A 22,327-nucleotide genomic window follows, 5' to 3' on the forward strand; every position below is an offset into this window, starting at 1 on the left:
CTCATTATCCTGTGTGTTGTTTGTATTCTAATCTTCCCTTGCCTACAAGAATATGAGTCATAGTATATTAGAGCCCGCCTATACTACCTCATTTTATCTTATTTGATGGCCTGGGCAAATAGTGCATGAGAACACATTTCCAAAATAACCAGAGCAATAACAATACAAAAAAATCTTGCTCTGTAGACTATATTATGAATATGGAAAAAATCAAGAAGAGGTGATTAAGAAAAGAAAGAAGTGGATGGATATAAGAGAAAGAAAGAGCGGAAACATCGTAGATTGCCCTTGTAATCTGAGCTACTCTGGAGGCAGAGATCAGGAGCATCCCATTTTGTGGCCAGTCCTGGCCCAAAAAGGTACCAAGACCGACAAGATGGGCATGGTGTCCAACACCTTTGGTCCCAGCTATGCAATAGACATAGGTAGGATCACTGTGAGAGGCTGTCCCTGTCCCTAGGCAAAACCAATAGAGAGAGAGAGAGAGACAGAGAGAGAGAATGACAGAGAGAAATAAGATAGTATGGCCAATATTAATTTCTTGAAGTCTAAACAGTACACTCATACAGAATATTATTTTTAAGAGCTTTATCCGCCAGTTATTAAAAAAGTAAAGATGAGTAGCTTTTGTTATTCTTTGAGCCTAGTATTCTGGAAAAAAAAAAGAAAACTGTGTCATTTTCTGAATGCAATAACAATTAAGGAATTTGTTCTTCTGTGGGTCTTACATAAGCATAACAATTTCTTGCTTCAACTCTTCTTGCAACCCTCACCCTATTTTGATGTTTTATTTGTTTTGTTTAAGGATTTATGTCCAATTTTTCATGACAATTTCTGCTATTGGTCAACATTCTTTAAAGTCATAAATGTTGCTCTGAACTATTTTTAAAATTGTCAGGCAAAGGGATATGAGAGGCAAATTAATTTTGAGAAGCTCTGAAATAATTCTAAAAAATATCATAGTAGGACTTTATGCAGATTATTTACCTTACACACACACACACGCACACACACACACACACACACAAAACTCCTTAAGGTAGTTTTCTTTGAGGCTATATTTGTTTTAATCTTTAAGATGGATTATCAGACTCTCTGTTGTAATTTACTTAAAAATATTAAGAAAAGACAAACCGCGGACTGAGTGAAAATATTTGCAAAACACATATCTGACAATGGACTTGTATCTAAAATATTAAAATAACACAAATTCAATAATAAGAAAATATATGACATGATTAAAAATGGGCAAAAGCTCAGAATAGAAATCTTACCACAGTGATTTGATGTAGGGGGCAAACAAGCATATGAAAATGTGCTCAACACACACACATACCAATATATATTTCAACAATGAGACACAACTACACAGTTCCGAGAATGGTTAAAATGTGACCTTACCAAATGCTCACAAAGATATAAATTATCGGAAATTCTCATTCATTGCTATTAAGCACGCAAAATCATTCAGCCACTTTGGGAGATAGTTTTGCCATGTCTTACAAAGCTAAATATAGATTTACTATGCAACTCAGTGATCACATTCCTAGGCATTTGCTTAAATGCACTGAGAATTCATGTCCACACAAAAACCTGCACAGCAGTGTTTATATCAGCTTTATTTGTAATCATCACAAATGAGAAGGAACAAAGATGACCTTCAGTAGTTCAATGTATAAACAGTGGTGTATCATATAATAGAGTATTCTGTGTTAAAGGCAAATGAGCTACAAAGACATAAAAAAATGATGGAAAATCAAATGCACGTAAATAAATGAAACAGCTACTCAGAGAAAGGACTGCAAAATTTGAACCAGAGGTCATTGTAGACACTGCAAAACTCTAGAGATGGTAAAAAAAAAATCAGTTGTTTCTAGGAATTCAAACCATTTATGGAGGAGTGAATACCTGGAGTACCAGCCTAACTTTACAGTTCAGTGAAACTATGCAGTATGACCCTGTAGTGGTGAACATGTGACATTGTGATTTTGTGAAAAACTGGAGGCTTTACAAAACAGAATCAGCCCTAAGATTAACTCTGGAATTGAATTAATAATTTTATAACAATATTGTTACATCCATTGAAAGTAGTGTACCACACTAATGTAAGACATTAATAACAAAGGACACTTTGAGAGGAGATGGAGGTTATATGACAATTTTCTTACTTTTTGTGTAAGTTTTTTATGAACTTAAAGTTTCCTAAAATATAAATGTATTTAAGTCAAAGCTACTTTGATATAGTAGTAGCTATTTTTCTCTCCAATAATGAAAATTTCCCATTGATTATTGTACATTATATATTGTAGGTGAGATTAGAGTAACTTTTTTGAAATTAATAAGCAGCACTTTTTTCTTTATTAATCTTTTATTGATGATGATCCTTAAAATACAAGGGTTAGAGGCCAAGCAAGATGGTTCATGCTTATATTCCTAGCTACTCACAAGACAGGGATCTGGAAGATTGAGATTTGTGGCTACCCTGGAAACAAAAGTTAGCAAGACCCCCCCATCTCTGCTAATATAATCTGGGTGCAGTGCTGGATGCCTGTCTTCACAGATACTCAAAAGATATAAATGGAGGATTGCTGTCCAGGTTGGCCTGAGCATAAATGCAAGATCCTATTCAAAAAATAGCTAAAGCAAAATGAGCAACGGGTGTGGCTGAAGAGTAGGACAGGCTCAAGAGCAAGTCCTGAGTTCAAAACTCTAGTACTACAAAAAAACTCCACAAGGACTAGAAATTAAATTCCAATGGTCTAGGAGGATACTTACTGAAAAATATTGTGCTGATAATTCTGCTTGTTTCACAAAATATATTATTAGTCAAATTAAAGAATATTTATAGACTATTAATTATCAAAGCTCCAGATTTTAAAAAAGGATTCAAAGTATTTATTCAATAGTAGAAATAATTATTCATAAGAACATACATTTAATTTTATAAATCTAGTGTAAATTATTACTACTCTAATCAAACCATTGAACAATTAATATTTGCTAGCATTTTTGAGCACTTATTGATACCAGGAACAATTCTAAAATTTGCATGGATTATTGCACTTAACCCTCAAATTTTACGACTTATTTCAGCAGTACTATCTTACCTATTTTAAAAGTAAGGTGTATTGGTTATACTGAAATTAGCAAATTTCTCAAAGTTGCAGGAATGTTAAGTTGTGGAGAAGGGACTTGAACTTTGATTACAACCCCCACATATGATCTCTTAGCTTATGCCATACAAAATTCTCTTTTTCTTCAGTTAAAATACCTGTACACTTACTATATTGAGAAAAAAAAGTCTACATATGAAAGTTTTAAGTGAACACCATAATACAGTACAGTGTTGATACAATTTGATGTTAGAACTTAGGTTTGAATCCCCCTGTCTGCCACACACTGGCATTTCACTTTCCTAATGTATCCAAATCTCAATTTCCTCAGCTATGATTGTCATTGCTTGACTAAGGGTTTTAGAGAAGTGCAATACATAAGTTAAACACTTTTAAGCAATGAAACTGTAAGATATAAACAATTATTTGTATGTATGTATAAGTATATAATCTGCATTAAGGCCTTGAGAGATATAAACTGCTCTTTACAAACGTAGTGTGTTTCTAAACTGAAACAAGCATTCATGAAATAAGCACAGGTTTATGATAGTTATTGACATGACCCATGTTTTTATTATATCAGGCAGAAATTTCCTCAAGAGTTGCATAATTAATTTTGTGCCATTGCAAACATGTTCAGAAGAAAATAATAAACCATTCTAACCCCATGGATGGAAAGGGAAGTGTTCTGGTTAAATGATTGTACAAATATCACAGTAGAATAAAGTGTGTTATCTCAAAATTGAATTTGAACTAACAAAGCATTTTGTGTGAGATCTGGCATAGTTGTCATGTGGCCATTTTGTCTTTCAAATTTCAGTTCTCTCTCTGAGTTTGGATTATTTTTAGTGCCACCGCTTCTCTCTCTATCTCCCCCTTTCCCTCTCTTTCACACGCTTTAATTTAATATGACAAAAGGAGATGGAAATCAAATCTCTAAACTTAAAAAATAACTTTGAGTTAAACTTTTACCAACTACACGGTGCTTTAAGTGACTGCTCTTTGACATTTCCTGTGTAAAAACACTGAAAATCTTACCACAATAATTTTCCAAATTGCCTTTTGATCAGCTATTGCCTCACATCCACCATGGAAGTTTCCAGGGTACTTCCTGAGACCTCTGTGCTTTGAAATTTTGAGCGATGAATAATTTGTGCTGCAACCCTAAATTCTTCCTTATCACTTGGGGAATCCTTTGGAATGAAAAATAAAAAAATAATTTGACAGGTTACTCTCATAAAATTTATTATAAGTGTTCATGCTGTATTTTGACACAAGAATTATGTATTGTAAAAATTAATTATTAAATTATAAAACCCAAGTTGACAATAGTATTAAAAGCACTGCATTTAATTCTATTTGATCAAAATTTGTGATTAACAAAGATATTTTAACACATACTGTTGCTAATCTAGATTTTATAATAACCCCAGTGACTTCCTTAAAAGTTATATTAAGACTTTAATTGTAGTTTTATTACAGATACATTTTATTTGGGGGTATCATCTCATTTATAACAAGATCTATCTATAGTTGTCTACTGATGTCTTTTTATAGATTCTTTTTGTTTTTACCATCTTGTTTTCTTCTCTGAATCTAGAATGTCTTCTCATAGCAGTGGTCCTTCCCACAAAGGATCAAACGTCTTTCTCACCTCAAGTGTTCATATATGTGTTTAATTAATTGTTGGGATTATTAATATTACTAAATTTTCTAGCAGCTCTTGAATTTTAATTGGGAGAGGGATTAAGAAGTCGATTGTAGACATAGTTAGCAATATAAAATGAGGAAAATAATTGAGTTTAAATAAACTACTTTTGCTATGGAGTTATTTTAGCATCAAAGGAATTATATTTAAAAATATTTACATGAATATTTCCTATTATATATTCTTAAGTACAGTTGGACTGGAAAATAATATCAAAGGATGAAATAGATATTGTTATTTATCATTTAAGAGTGCTTGTAAACTACTTTTGGGTTATAAAAAGGGATCATAATTTAAATATATTTTAATAATTGCTATATATTTTTTATAATTTGGGGACATGTGAATAGAATCTTTGAGTACATAAGCTATGGTACAATTGACCTATCTTTACCATATATAGCTAGCTCCTTTTCAACATACTATTTCAATGTATTCGTGGATTCTGTGTGAGAAAGGCCATTGATGAGGCTAGTGTAAGTACAAGTGGGACCTCAACTATCAGAAAAGTAATTAGCAGGAAGGGCTGAAGTAATACAAAAGACAGATAACCCTTCTGCTATGTAGCATTACTGCAGCATGACAAACTGACCAAAAGTATGTACTAAACATTCAGCAACTATAAATATTAGTAGAGAACCTAGTACCTCAATTAGTTTCAACTAGGAATTCAAACAATGTTTGTGGAATTTATAGCAATAATTGCTATTATTTTTAAGCCATATTTGATAGGGACTATTGAAAGGTCAAATTGAAGATAAGAACATTGAGATTTAGATCTATAAATAATTTGCTCAAGGCAACACAAATACCAAAAGTCAGAGATTATTTTTCAAACTCAGTCCAGTTAAACTTCACCATCAAAACTTTAGCAACTAAATTCTACAGAATAAAGAAAGTAAAGGAGTTTTGGAAGGTTGAAATTAACTTTTAATGGTAATTACAAATATTGATTAGGTTTCAAATCCCATATATATATGTTAGAGATAAATTTGAATAATGTGATATTTCAGTGACTTGTAGCTTGAGTAATATCTAAGAAAACAGAACACCATCTACACTATTTTTTAACGTAACTGTAGTTTTATAGATAAAGATATTGGCTTACTTATCTGTTATTGGACACTGATAACAAATTTTCACCCTACATATAATGAAAAATTCATCAGACTTTAGAACACCATTACTGTATATCTAGAAAAATGCTCTGATATACTAAATTGATTCCAATATAATGAAAAGTAAGTACTGAATTATGTCATATATGTAGTACAAAAGTTCTAAGTCAAAGTAATTGTATATTATTTAATTGTTTTTCTCCCTCTTTCTCTATGATTATTTCAGATTAGGCTTCTTGAAAATTAAATTTATTTTCAAGTATTAAGACAACATGTTTGATGTATCTGTGTGCTGTAGTTTGTTTTTTTTTTTTTTAAATGAGGGCTTACTTTAAAGAGTTAGCTTTGGAAGTGAAATTTATATTAGCTCTTGAAAATCCTGGTCATTAATAAACTGTGTAGTTGTTTGAAAAATAATTGATGCTATGTAATTTATTACAGTTTTTTCCTAGAAAAATTTGTTGGGAAAATATTGTCAGTTCTAATACCAATATCACCATTTACCATTATTGTTGTTTACTTTCTTAATTTCAAAATAGAAATAATAGCAATATCTACTTGATGGGAAAATTATGAGAATTGAAAGCAACAGTCCACATAAAATCTTTTCATCTGTTTTAGTGCAAGTTGAAGCACTATAGATTTCATCTGGAATTTGCCATTCTCTTTCCTTAGCCTCTAACACATACCACTGCATACCTGTGACATCACGCCGAGATATTTTAAAATTTCATTGACATTGAAATCATGTACTTTTACAATATTTTAATTTCTGGGGTAGAGTAAATTATCTTGTAATTACCTCTGTTTAAAATATATTAGTTTACTAATTATGCATCTTATAGGGAAATTGAATCCTTGTTTTATTTTTTTGTCCAGCTGGAGATCAACCCAGATCTTGCATAAGATAGGCAAGTGCTGCATACTCAGTATGTCCATACTAAACCCCTTGCAATTGCAATTTTATAGGAATAGATTAATTTATGTGCATTAGTTTTCACTTCTTATGTCAAGATTTTGGTTTTTCACTCAAATCATTCTCATCATTCTAATACTTGCTTATGGCAAGAAGAAAATCGTATATAAAATATTCTGGAAAGAAAACTGTGTCTCAGACCTCTGAAGGATAGTAACTTCTGCCTGTTCAGCTCCCAGGGGTTAGAGAGCTCCAGTTTTAGTTTCCCTTGGGATAACCTGTCTTTCCTCTGAGTTCGTTGGATGTAGGGAAGGGCCCAAAGGGAAAAGCCAACTGGCCACATCAACAGCTTAGATGACAGTAGACAAATGTCTGACTAGGACTTTTTTCTTAATGAAGTAATTTAACAAAATATTATCTAGCATAATGAACTTAGAATATTAATATTATTTATGTAGTTAAATTGATTATTTACTGCAAGACAGAATTTTTTCAAGTAAGTTGACATAGAAAATGAAGACCTTCCTACAATCTTAGCAATAAGAGATCCTCATATACAATTTAATTTGCCCAATTGTGGTATAAATGTGCATATTAAATGACAAAGCAGTACAAACGGGCATTTAATGTCATGATTCTCCCTGTGTATAACATGAAAATTAAGCACATTTAATAGAAACATAATCTTTCTTTTCTCTCTTTTCTTTCTTATAGGTGAGTAACTGAAGGTTAAAAACCAGAATTCATGGATATAAAGTATTATGTGCTTTTTTTCAGCATCTTGTGGGTAAGTAAAGAAAAGTCTGGATAAAGCACGAGGTTGATTCTTGCACACATATAAATTACTCAGCTGTAGCACTGTATTACTGTGCATCATGATAAAATATTTGAATTCAATGTTAGACACGAGTATTGAGGAAGGAATATTCTTGTGTTTATGTTTTGTACTTGTCCCATTCAGAACGAAGTGCATAAGCAAATTAGAGTACTTCATACTTGAACATCAAGGATTTCATTTGATGGAACTGTCAGTGGATGTTTTTTCAGATGGCAGGTTTCTAGGAAAACATAAACGGAGATGTGATTTTAGCTATTTTATTGACACTATAGAGCCTATAAAATTACTAACAATAAACTAGAATTAAGATTATTGATCTAAGTAGAAACTTTAGAATTTAGATTTTTAATCTTGGAAATGTGATGAAACTCATTTTTAGCCAATTTGATATTACATATAAATCAAATGAAGACACTTAGCTCTATTAAGTATTTAAATAATTCTATTCTTAAAATTCTATTTTATAATTTTATTAAAAGAACTGTTGTAGAATTAGTAAGGAAATTTTTCTTTTGTTATTCTTTTAAAAAAATTCTGAGTCATATATGATTTTTAAAAGTATTTTAAATAATGCTTCAAAAATTATTTTTAAAGTGAAATCTTAAAAAGAAATAAAAATGTCAGGAAATTCTTCCTTACTACATTATCAATTGTACTCATAAAAGTTATCAGTGCATATTGAAATTTACAAGCTAGGAATTTACCAAAAATAAAATATTAGTTCCTTTAAAAGCTTATTATTATCTTAACAATAAATCATATTATTTAAAGACTATATTCTAGAGAATGTATGTTTAATAGTATGCATGCATGATTTTTCTGACAATCCCATGATGTCATTTCATAAGAAAGTTTTTCTTGTCATTTCTTTGGTTTCCTCTCATTGATTATTCATAAAGTATTAATGATGTTAGATCACACAAAAGTGATACAATGATACTGGTTTATTATCACATTTATTTGTAACATGATTAATATCTTAGGTAAAATATTAATAACTTCATGCTATTTTATTTGAAAATAATGTTATATAGAGAAGTGGATTGGTGGGAGTTAGGTATTTATATCTATGTTTACATTTATAACACCACATGTTCTTAGCTGAAAAATTGTTTTTAACATGGAAAATACTGTTCTTTAATTGATTTAGTTGTAATAGGATTATGTATCTATTTTAGTTAGTGAATACTAATTACAAAGGTCATGGATATTACTTTCACAAAATGCCTATTAGTGCTATCATATCTTAACTTTGGGCCTAATGGTTATTGCTCATAAAATATTTAATTAGGTGAACATCAATAACATATTAAATCTCATCAGACTAGGTTAATGGTTCCTTTTTTAGATATGATTAACATGACAAAATGAATGGTTTGGGGGTGGGCTCGAATAGGAAACCCTTCTCTATGTTTACTATAGCAATGGACAAAGTCATCAGGTGATTTCCTCTAAGGTTAATCTGTTCAAAATCCTATTTATTTCCTCAATTATGAGGACATATTTTAAAGACAAGACAGATTTTATTTGAGTAATATATACATGTAGTATTTTGTAATATGTCACTATCTCAATGTTTTCAGAGAGTTTATTCATGATGAAGTTGCATAAATTTTGAGTTCCTTCAAAAGTAAACTAAGTGTTGAAATTGATTCCTCTTTATTATTTGAGAATGAGATCCTGGGCAACCATGTGTTTATTTATAAATGTAATATATTTTACCTACTCTTGAGATTGACCAAAAAATCAGCATTAAAATTTAATAAACCACCATAAATCTGAAGTGTGACCTCTGTACAACACAAACAAAAGTTCAGCACTTGAAATACAAAAGAGCATTGAAAAGTGGGTTAGCAGATATGATGACAGGACACTCACTATAGAGGAAATACATGGTAAGACACTGACTTCAAAGTACAATCTGGCTTAAAAGCATTTCACAATAAGCAAAATTTTTAAAAGAAAACTTGAAGGTAAAGTGTTATAATTAAGAGAATTTGAGATAAGGATAGCTATACGGAGAGATTCCTAGCATTGCTTTCATGTACAAATGTGTTACAACTCAGGTTGATTCATGTCTAACTGATCTTTACACTGGTTCCTGATCCCCTTCTCATGTTGACCTCTTTCACTTTAAGGTTTCTATATTAATTCCTCTGGAGTGGGGACATGAAACGCTTTCATGTTTTGGGTTTTCTATCTAACCCTGTACCTCCCGTACATGTTCTCCCCTTGTCCTTATCTCAACTAGAAACAACACTATGTCTTTCTTGCTATTGCCTATTTCTACTCTTCAATGGAACTGAAGAAAAGTGCAGAACAGATCTGCTTGGAAGGGAGGGAGGAGGGTGGAGAGGGTGGGGGTGGGGGCAGGAGGAGAAATGACCCTAACAATGTATGCACATGTGAATAAATGAATAATAAAAAAAGTTAAGAGAATTTATGTAATTCAATAATTCAGAGCTATAAATCACATGTACTTGGCTTATGAGACAGGTTTTTATGGTAATATCAATTTAATATTGTATATTAATTAAGATTAGGAAAAGTCATAATTTAAGTGATCAGTTGGTATGAAAACATAGTTGGTAAATTAACTTAGGCTAATCATATCCCTAGATAAAATAACTAAAATTAGGAAATGTATTTATTCTTTGGTAGAAGTAAATTATTATAAAATTTCTTTTTATGTATATATATTTATTTCAATAAGAACTAAACCATGTAATGTCCAGGACTCTTCTGGGGATATTGCTTAATTCATAGAAATTTTATATTTCTGGAGAATTTTATTCTGTGAAGGAGAAGCTAGTAGAATTCTTTTTTATCCATAGCTAATAAACAAGAGATTTCTTTATAAATAATCACAATTCAGTCTCCCTTTCAGTCTTTCTTTCGAGTGTTTCATGAAAGGCAGTTCAGCTAATATTACTACAGCATCTGTATATCAACCGTGTCTGTATGTCTTTCATGATTAAGGATGTAGAGACTCAATTTTAACTTGGGAATAAGAAGAACATATACATATTTTTCTTAAGTTTTCTTATGAAGTAATATAAACATGTGAATGAAAATATCTCTTCTAAATACACTCTAAAAGTATCTGACTAAAAGGTACTTTATGCAAAATAAAGTCAACACCATTTTCATTTTAGGTTTAATGTAGTTTGTTTTTGTGCAAATTTTGCTTCTTTTTATTTTATAATGTAAGGAAAAACTTATGTTTTTTCAAGGGATGAAGGGAATTAGTGATGTTGCCTGTTTATTCTGGAAATATTACTCTGACTTATTTAAAGAAATATCTCTTGAAATTCATTATTTAACAGTTCAAAATGTCTTTTCTTTTTTACACCAAATCTGTTGAAAATGTGTTATGATTATAATTTTGTCTGAATTTTTAAGAAATTAGTCTAACTCATCTAGGCTAACCTTTGTTTGCTTTGTTTTGTTTTTGATGGTACTGGAGATTGAACTCAGGGCTTCACACTTACTAGGCAGGTGCTTTTACCACTTGAGCCACACCACCAATCCCACAGTTCAACTCATCTAAGTTTGAAAAATTTGAAGTTAATTAATGATTCTTTTACATTGGATTTCAAACCTCTGAACATTTTAATAATTCTTTCCTTAATAAAATGTTTGCATTTTAATATTATCTTGTTATTATAGATACATTGATTTTTTTAAAATCAGAGTCTAAATGCTATCATTTAAGGTCACATGTCTGACAATTCAAACCTATGCTGTTCCTTCCTAAAATATATTTATTAATTTATACTCTAATTTATTCCAATAATCATATTGTTAATTCATTCTTTCTATTCTATTTATGGAATTGACTAATCATAACTCTTCCAAAGTTGTAAAAATATGGCATATCATCGATACCATTTTGTTCAAAATAGTCATAATTTTTGCTACAAATATATTTTAATTTTAAATAACTTATTGTTGTTTTAAGAATCAATAATATAAGTCAGATTAAAACCACATTAGGACTAAGGCACTCACATCAAAGGAAATGTATCCATTCGGAAAGAATAGCCTTGCAACATACTCCAAATTCTAAATGAATATGTAATTAGAGACAGAGAGTTTTAAAAAGAAATTAAATTGGATTAATCAGCAAAATTTTCTTCTATTTCCTTTTTTATAAAGCACGACTTCTACTGTATTCAATATCATTTATATTTTGTTTTAAATAGCTCTGATATATTTCTGAAAGTTTTGTTTAATGAATGATAAGACACTATGTATCCTTTCAGTCTCATGTATCTTGATCTTATAAAAATTTCTTGAATTCTCATTAGGAAAATAAGATAAAGTGACTTTAGTTACACTACTTATCACTTAGGTATGTGCCTAACTGATTATTAGGTCATTCCAAAGAACTATCATTCTTACATTAGTATTGTCAAGTGGTACTTCTTTATTACTAAAAGCACTAATTACTTATCAGAAAGTAATAATACTTTGCACTTGTGAAGTACTTTATACTCTTCAAAGTGATTTTGCATGCATTATCTCATTTGGGTCTGAGAGAAGGAGCCTGCTCATTAAGTTGTCCAGATGGAGTGGGGAAATCAGAGTATTCAGCCATAACTAATTTCCCCGCAACCAAGGTGAATATATAACTGGTAGAGTTCTTTCCATAATAAGGGAAGAAAAAACAACATTCCCAGTTCTATTAGATGGAAAAATATGGGATTTGGGCCAGTGCCCTCTTTATGGATTTTTTATGATCATATCTTCCTAGGGTAGTTATTTTTAGAACAAAATTCAGATAATTTATGACACTAGGTCAAATCCAAGCTTCTACATCTTATTGTTATTTATAAGTTTAGTAAGCAGGAATTTATATAAAATCAATATGAAATTGATCATTTAAATCTGAAACCTGTGGTGGAGATAGTCCACCAACATTGCGTAGAAGAAATGATTTTAATCATTGAATATTTTCAAAGATTATAAGCTAAATTTCAGAGAATTTTCTACACTGGTGAGTGATAATCCAAGTCTTTTATGATTCTAAGAAAAGATTTTCTATTCTAAATGTAAATTTTACTTTAAATATGTATAAAATTAATTTCATTTATGACAGTTTGACACATGGTTAATGATGCTGACCACTTTTTCATTCTGTAGTTTATTATAACAAGTAGTGTGACAAAAATCTTACAAGAGACAAAGCTGTGTACTTGACTGAAGGACAATGTCTCTCTTGGGTCCTTTTCAACAAAGCAAGGTATAACCTCAGCCAAAAACTTTACACAGTAAGATGGTTTTGAAAACATGATCAATTGAACTTCTTCTGGCTCAACTTATTTATACCAAACACACACTTTTCTATTTATTTGTCTTTGACAGCTTTAGCTTAAATAATTTTAGATAATATTGTAGTTCGGTTTTGTTTCAGCTTTTTTCATTGGGTTTGTAAAACAGAAGTGTAATGTGAAAACAACTTCTGCAACAACACCTTTGGTTGTTTATAACAATTTAAAACTATTATTTCTCATTAGTCATTATTTCTCACTTTCTAAGGTGATTTAGAGCAATATCCTAAATATAAGTCTGTAGATACAATTCAATTCCTTTCCACTGCAAGGTGCTATCCATGAAGACTCCCTCTATAGATCTGTGGGATGTCAGGTTTCTGAGGTCATTGAGTCCATTATGTTTATTTGTTGAATAGGTTTTTCACTCCTGTCTTGACTACCACCCTGCTACAAAGCATTAATTTCTTATAATCTGGGAAACTATAGAAGAAATATTATTAAGTTTTTATCATTCTTTACAAAGTGTAGCCAGAGTTAGAATTTGGAAGCTGGTGGAAAATAATGTTTGATTTTTTTCCCCCACAATGAAATTCCATAGGTTAAAATTGCTATTATTTTATCTATTTTACAAAAGACAGAAATGGTACCTGGAATGCTGTATACTCTCAAGTCATATAATAGCAGTTTCCACATTATTGTTTCCAATCAGGAGTCTTAACAGGAAAACCAGACAATCCTCTACATGATCAGGGAAATCCAGGCAACAAAAATGAAGTTGCCATGTGAACCATCAAAGGAAAAAAGATCCCAGTGTGCTTTTCATAAATATGAATCAATGCTTTGTGAAGTCAAGAACATGCAATAAAACTAAAACACTGGGGGAAAACAGAGCAGCAGCCAAAGCAGGCTTTCCTTTCCATCTCCCACATATGTGTACTTCTATGGCATTCTCCCTGGAAAGTGGTCATATTATTAACACTCTAGGGAATGACTCTCTGCTCTTTCAGTCACTTCTTGTACTTTCATATTTCTTCCTCAAGTTCGATGGCATATAAAGATTGCTACTTATAAATATTAGCTATAGTGTAAGTTATTCCCATATGGCAAGCAGTGTGCTATCTGCCTTCACTGCAACATATTTAGACATCAAAGAGTCACATAAGAGAGACATTAATAAGTAATCTTGGAGTAATTAAAAGCCAGAGTTACCCAGCCTGTAAGAGATGACTAACAAACTAAACTTATCAGCTTTATCCCATGTTAATATCTATGTTGTCCCTCTACATTTGCTTAAAGAATATAAAGAGATTTAGTCATCATGGTGGGGTGTGTGTGTGTGAGTGTGTGTATGAATTCATGTATTTTAAACAGTCACTGTAAAATTCTTCATATATATTGCCATTGGTATAGAGATATGTTGAATAAAATCAATAATTTAAAGTGGAATTTAAATTAAAATTAAAGGTTATTTTGCACTTGTTATTTTATATGAAAGGATTTCCAGAGAGTTGAAAATGAATTTATCCAATTACAGGAGTTTTTAATGCTTATAAATCAGAGTATGTAAGAAGTTAACCAGATTTTTAGTAAATCCTCTTCAAAAGCAAAATTATAGTGATTGAATTGACAGAACAGTTTGGTCAGAACAGTTTTTTTAAGGAAATACAATGGTTTAATTCTCTCTGAGGTTTACAAACTCAAAACAAAATAACTTCTTATAAAGTTACTTCTACATTTAGAGTTCTTAGATTTGTTTAATATTCATATTTTTGTTTGTTTTTGTGTGAGAGAGATAACTTATTGCCACCATATCTCTTTGGGTTTTTATTTGCATTATATTTTGTAACTGTATGGGTATGTTCCAAATCAATTTGTTATACATTAATCCCTTCATGACACATTGATTTTTAATCAGATCTGACTTTTTATTGTTTAAATGACTAATGTGTAACAATTAAAAATGAGGATACCATAATTGGATTTAGTGTTACACATCAGAATAAATACTACAGAATATGTGTCATGTCTGAAATTATGATTAACTTAAATCTTACTTTGAAAAGTGCACAGTGAAAAGATATAAGCACACCAAGTTTTATTAACCTCATTTTTTTTTATTATTCATATGTGCATACAAGGCTTGGGTTATTTCTCCCCCTTGCCCCCACACCACCCACTCTGCCCCCTCCCTCTCCCCCCCCAATACCCAGCAGAAAGTGTTTTGCCCTTATTTCTAACTTTGTTGTAGAGAGAGTATAAGCAATGATAGGAAGGAACAAGGGTTTTTGCTGGTTGAGATAAGGATAGCTATACAGGGAGTTGACACACATTAATTTCTGTGCGCCTGTGTTACCTTCTAGGTTAATTCTTTTTGATCTAACCTGTTCTCTAGTACCTGTTCCCCTTTTCCTATTGGCCTCAGTTGCTTTTAAGGTATCTGCTTTAGTTTCTCTGGGTTAAGGGCAACAAATGCTAGCTAATTTTTTAGGTGTCTTACCTATCCTCACCCCTCCCTTGTGTGCTCTCGCTTTTATCATGTGCTCAATGTCCAATCCCCTTGTTGTGTTTGCCCTTGATCTAATGTCCACATATGAGGGAGAACATATGATTTTTGGTCTTTTGGGCCAGGCTAACCTCACTCAGAATGATGTTCTCCAATTCCATCCATTTACCAGCGAATGATAACATTTATTAACCTCATTGTAATTCACCCACAAAAAAAGCCTACAATAGAACAAGTATGAAAGTTGTTAGTTTTTCTGAGATACTTGTTTAAAACAAACAAAATGTTTATTCTAAACTTCATGCTTGAAGAATTTAATTGCTTTAAGTATGAAGAAAATACATGAAATATATTTTTTCTAATTTTACTGAAAATAATTTATGTGTAATTTTAACAGTTTTAACTGCAAGAAGAGGAATTGGGCTATAATCTATATAGGATAATCAGAAATAGTAGAGTATTATCTTTTTTTTTCACTTTAGAACATTGCCTTTTGTTTTTATTCATTCACATGTGCATACACTGTTTGGGTCATTTCTCCCCTCTGCCCCCCACTTCCTTCCTCTCCCCCTCATTGCCCCTCAATTCCAGGCAGAACCTGTTCTGCCCTTATGTCTAATTTTGTTGAAGAGAAGACATAAGTATTAATAAGAAAGACAAAAAGGTTTTGCTAGTTGAGTTAAGGATAACTATACAGAGAAATTCCTAGCATTGTTTCCATGTACAAATGTGTTAGAGATGAATCAACTTGGGTTCTATTATCTTATTTGTTGTTTATTTTTTTCTTTTGTTTTGTTTTTGGCAGAGACAGGCTTTCACTATATAGTCCAGGCTGGTCTCAAGCACCTGAGCGTTGGGATTACAGAAATTTGAACCACATCCAACTATACTTGTTCTTAAAAGCAACGAATACTTGGAATTTATAAAGTATTTGAAAAAAGAAATATAGATTCATTACATAAATCTTTATTATGTGCCTCCTGTGAGCATGTCACTAAAATAGGCCACAGGCTGGTGTACTCACTGTCTTTAAATAAGGATGAGAGGTTAACAAAAAAATTTACATTAGAAATGAGTCAATGGTAGACTAGAAGCAATACACATTCTGTGATTACCATAGACTATAATTTGGTGGCAACTAAAATGTTTAATAAGGACATGGTCCATTGGGCTAAATGAAATCATCGGATGTCATTTTGGTGTACTCAGCAGATCAATTTTGTCCTCATGAGAGTGCTCAATCATAGAGAAGCATAAATTTAATCTGGATGGATGAATAATGAAAATTAGATAACTTGGTTTCTGAATGAGAAACACTGTGGAATTAACTAGTAAAATGCATGAAAAAAGCTTTCATATGTAAGGTAAAAAATTTTATGCCTATTGAACCTTTGGTACTACTTAATATAATTGAATATTTGCTATACAGAAATGCAGAACAAACTGGTGTTACAAAATGATTTCTGCATGTGATTGTAATTTAATATTTTTATTTATAGTTTAATTTCTTTAAACCAAGTGTTCATATACAGCTATCATCTAAAACACAGCCATTTCCTTGAATATATTTCCACCAATTCTGAAATTTCAGCAATTTTTCAAACTTTGCTAAAGCTAGTTAGCTATGGTGTAAAATATTTAAAATAAAGTAGGTTGATAATAACATAAAGGATCTTATTAGGTGAGCTTGTTCAGAGTATTCCTAGCTTTTCTTGTTCTTTTTCCATAAAGTTTCTGCTAAAGAGTGCTCACAAACCCTTGGAGGAAACAGATGGTAAACTTTAAATGCATAAGGGGCATCTATGGCTTTATAATGAGCTATGCCATGGTTGAATAAATATTTATATCATCCATGCTTATTTACTCAATGTTGTATTAAATCAATATTCTTTCACATTGCCAGAATATCTTCTTTTTCTTCACTGGAAAAAAATATGAGTCAGTTGAAACTAGAATAATTTGTTGTTTGTCTGTTTTAATGTAGAATAAAATGCATTATGGCCTGATCCTAATTTTTAAAATAAATATAATCTAAATTTATTATTTTTTTCTAATCCCATTTGAAAGTCCCTGAAGAAGTGTACCAAGACATAATTGAAATTATTAATGGATTAAGTAGAGATTCTTTATTAGTATATTCAGTGTTACTATCTCTAATTCTCATGTAGATTACTTACTAATGTAATTAGTGCTAACTTAAAAGAGGAGGGTGAATATGGTGCAATTACTGTGTACATATGCATGTAAATGGAAAAATGATAAGTGCTGAAACTATCCCAGAAATGGGAGGAGGGAGGATGAAGGAAGATGGTGGAGGACACAAATTCACATACAATATATTTGATATATATTAAGAACTTTTGTAAATGCAATTATGTACCCCTACCTAGCACAACAATAAAAAAAGAGAGAAAAAAACCTATATATAAAGGACAAATTAAATTGTAAATGAATTCTATAAGATCAATTGACAAGCATAAGAAATAGAATAAAATAAATAAATTTACTACAGCTGAACTTTTTTCTCTGTGATGGTGATTGAAAACAGGACATTGCACAAGCTAAAAAAATGTTCTAACACTGAAGTAGTCATTTGTTTTAGTTTGCTTGTTTCCTTTCTCTTTCATACAAGGTTTTGCTATACAGTTCAGACAAGCTATGTATTTGAGCTTCTCCTGCCACTTCTGTCTCCTGACATGCTTATAGGAGTACTACACAATTGCATTTTCTGAATATTTTGAATTCACCAATTATTTTATTTTTGATATAGGTCATTATTTCTCTTTATAAGTTTCAAACATACATTGCACACTGTAGTAGCAATATTGAGAACTTGTTTAATCTCCTAAACAGCATGTGGTAATATAACCTAACCATAGCAAAATTAGTTGAAACAGTCAGTTAATCCCGCATGTGAAACTCAGGTTATTTTAGATGTCATATCATTTCAACTCCCATTGACTTTCTTCCCATCACTGTTCATTATGGACATGAAAACAGAACCAATAGCAAAATACTATAATTTACATTTTAGAATAAAGTTATCTCTACTGTCATCTCTATCTACCAAAACCAGAGAAAGTCAATTTTATTAATGTCACAGAAATTTTATAGATATTTTAAAATAATGCTCATAATTCTACACAGAAAGACTAAAAAATCTAAAATTGTGGAAGGAATAAGCATTCTCTAACTATCACTAGAAGCATATGAAAGGCCTTCCATTCTATTGCAAATTAATAGAATTTTCTCATAATGGTTAGTAAAGTATGAGCACACCAGGAATTTGTCATGTTAGTACTCTAAGTACCCTTTTCCACAAAGTCAGTATTGCCATCACCTAGTCTAACATTTGTGGAAGAGGGCAATCAAAACCAATCCATAATGAGAAAGTTGACAAGAATCGATCTGATCCTAGATTACCACATTTCAAAGTTTTTTGTTGTTTTTTTGTTTGGTGTGTTTTTTTGTTTTTCTCCCCTTCTGATTCACCAAAGGCAGATACAGTTAATAATTTACCTGATAATAACATGAATGTAATAAACCAATTGGTATTGCTTATGTCAACAAATAGCATCAATTACTTTGAGATAAACTCTGGAAAAAGTACAATTTCTGAGTGCAAATTTCTGAAATTTGAGGTAAAATACTCAAAATCCAAAATGATCATATGATATCTCTGAATAATTTTCAACAGTAAAGAACTGTCTGGGTGTGAAATTTTTTGTAAACTGAATAAGTCACACGTTCTAGTGTTTACTGGCAGGATCTTTTGATTGAAAGTAGAGATTTCAAAATTAATGTCATTAAATGTGCTGTCTAGTACCTAATGTACTGTCTTTAATCGTAATATATTACATCTGAGTGCTACACACTATGTATCAGATCTTACTCTTAGTACTTTATGTGTATCATTTCACTCAATCCTCATCTACCATGTTAGTAGGTGGTGTTGTTACCACCCTTAAACTGGGAACAGTCTGATAATGTAACAGTATTCTGCCTTCAATACTCTGATTCCAGAACCTATTCTTATTTTTGTATTTTACTGAAGCTAATTTTATCTTTTTTATAAAAAAATTCATGCTGTCAGCATTATCTTCTCTGTTACTAGTCCTTTTTGTTGGCTGTGGTAAAGTTCTAAAATCAAACTTCTAACAGAGGCAAAAACATATCACTTAATTTAATGACCAAATTATTATGTAAAAATATGATCAAGCTTAGGAACACATTTTGCAAATTTTATGAGATTTCATATAGGACCACATGTTAAGAAAATGAGTTTTGTTACTTTTTTCTAAAACATGAAAAATGCTTGATTTTGTTTAAAGATTATAGTAAATCTTTACTGTACAAACAAACAAAAAGTAAAACAAAACACATATGCTGTAAAGAATGTCTGTCTGAACTTAGAATTTTGCTCAGTAACATTCAACCATTTTGTCTTTATATGTTACTAGGAGAATATTTAGTTTCCACCTAGCACAGAGATACCTAACTACCATAGTCCCTATCAATACATACACAATAGATGCATGATTGCAGAGGAAATGTATGCAAATATGTGTATGCCTAGAACTCTCTCTAAAATCAGTGTTATTGTGTGATTATGATCAGGCCTGGGAAAATCAAGTTAAATTTCTATTCACTCAGACTTACACTCCTGGTGAAAATCTATAGTTTAGTTACTTGGTAGCCATTCTCACTTTTCCCTTATATAATCTAGTGCCTTTCCAAGCTCACTGTTCACTATTCCTTAAGCCAGCAGCAAGAATCTATTAGTAGTTCTATCAAATTTCTTTTATTTTTACTTTTCGCTACTTTTCCACTGAAGACTCTTAGCTATTATGTCCTCATCTTTGTTGAATCACTGACCTTCTAGAATTTTAAAGACTCCTGTGGAAAACTTTTTTCATGTGCTGTAAGTTTGATGTTTCCTTCTTTTTATTGCTTAGTCTCAATATGTTAGCAACTGAAACGAACTTGCTATGTATATTAACCCCTAATTTCCTCAGATATGAAATGAGAATCAAGAAATTGCACAGAGTTCTGTCTAGAAAAAGGTAATAAGAGTAATCAAATTATATAATTTAAAGAAAACATTAAAAGTCTTGCCAAGGATATAATAAAGTATTTTTCTATGTTCACACATCACACAGCACATGCTTCTAGTATTATATTGTCCAGTGGACAATAACTGGGTTTCCTGTAATTCAATTTTGATACACTTTACCTCAACTTACTGTAAGATCCCACAGATGGCAGGTGCAGTCTCACAATACTGTCCCCTTCGTATACCAATTCCAAGTCCCAGTTGTGATCTGTATTTCTGATTGACCTGCTGCAAGTTGAGTTTCCTATGGCCCTCTCCTCATGCTCAGTTGATTTGCAAGACCATGTGGGAAAGGGTGTGAAGAGCTTCCACAACCTGGCTGGGTGTGTTTCCCTCTAGGTGACACCACATATTCATTATTCAGAAGCTCTCAGAATTTTGCCCTTTTCATTTTTCTAAAGAATTCATTACATAGGCATGATTTATAAAATCAGTGGTCACTGATAATCTGCTTAATCTTTGGTCCCTCTCCTCTTATCCTTGGAGGATAGGGTGAAATGTGCCAATCCTGTAATCCTGGCCTTGTTTTCCTGGTGACTAGCCCCTATTCTGAAGTTAACTAAGAGCCTTCAACCACCTGTCTTCTCTTAGCATGAAACATATTCTTATCAGTTCCAAGATTCCAAAGATCTTAGAGAATATGTTTCAGAAAGTAACAACAAAATATGTAATATGTAATAACAAAATATGTATTTTATAATATCTTAAGGTTTTGTTCTTAAGTATGTGGTGAGATCAGAATAAAAGTGGAGTAGAATGTTAGCAGCTATAGCATTCCTATGCTTGAAAGAACAAGAGGAGGAAAAATGTTGGGAATATAAAAAGAGAGGGAGTTGAGTGGAATTGAGATCTGAATTTTAATTACAGGATGTGGATAACTATGAAATACATGCCTTGACATCCCTCTACTTTTTCCTTCCTGTTTCTCACTATTGCTTCCCATTGGTCAGTCTCACCCAACAGCCACAAGCAATAATTGATGATTCCTGCACGTCAGCCTCTCAGACTTAAAACAAGTTTGTGAAGGGTGAAATCACCTTTCTTACTCTACTGGGTTTTGAAGACTTAAGAGAAAATAATATTAAAGCTTATTTTCGAAGAATGTAATTAATGTGCATAATATAATTTATATAGTAACCACAGACAGAATTTTAATTATTTCTTGTGAGTAGTAACATATATCAGATCACTTAAAATGGAACCTTATGAATGATCTTAATCCCTCATGGTCCTCCTTCATCCTTCAGGTACACTATACTAAATTGAAATTTAACTCATTGGGTACATACATGGCAGGTTGTAATTTTCTCAGTTGATAATTTTGAAGCAATCAGGAGAAGCTTCATTCATTTAGGTTGTGGGGCAGCATGGCCTGGTTAGAAGACATGAGCTGGATTTCAGCCTTATAGGAACTCTCACCCACTTCTTTATGACTAACAAAACCATTTAGAAAACTCCTAAAATTTTCGTTCCAACACTTCACAGCTAGATGATTTGTCTTAAACCAAATACCAACATCTTTCTGTAAAATAATTCTCACAGAAGTAAGAATCTTATACAAATTGAGTAAATGAAAATATGTAAAATTCTTGAAATTTTTTGATGCGCATTAAGCACTGTGTGATTTCACATTGAAAATATATCTCAAACTATTGCCCCAACTCTACTGCCAGCACTCATAACAAGATTTATGTTTTGCTCTAAAAATAAGTCCTTATCTAGTTTCTTCTTTGAATTTTTTC

The 22,327-nt window shown here is 31.5% G+C and overlaps 1 protein-coding gene and 1 long non-coding RNA gene across 6 annotated transcripts in view; both read left to right on the top strand.

Moving 5' to 3' along the window:
* LOC141423224 (uncharacterized) overlaps nt 1–8,104 on the top strand; it is a 78,326-nt gene extending 70,222 nt beyond the window's left edge. For all 3 annotated transcript variants that reach the window (XR_012447912.1, XR_012447913.1, XR_012447911.1), the window contains one exon: nt 7,570–8,104. This is a non-coding gene — a long non-coding RNA (uncharacterized lncRNA). The remainder of the gene's footprint in view (nt 1–7,569) is intronic.
* Cadm2 (cell adhesion molecule 2) overlaps nt 1–22,327 on the top strand; it is a 1,035,444-nt gene that overhangs the window by 243,826 nt on the left and 769,291 nt on the right. The window lies entirely within an intron of this gene.

Source organism: Castor canadensis, chromosome 5 (assembly GCF_047511655.1).
Source record: "Castor canadensis chromosome 5, mCasCan1.hap1v2, whole genome shotgun sequence".
NCBI classification, from domain to species: Eukaryota; Metazoa; Chordata; class Mammalia; order Rodentia; family Castoridae; genus Castor; species Castor canadensis.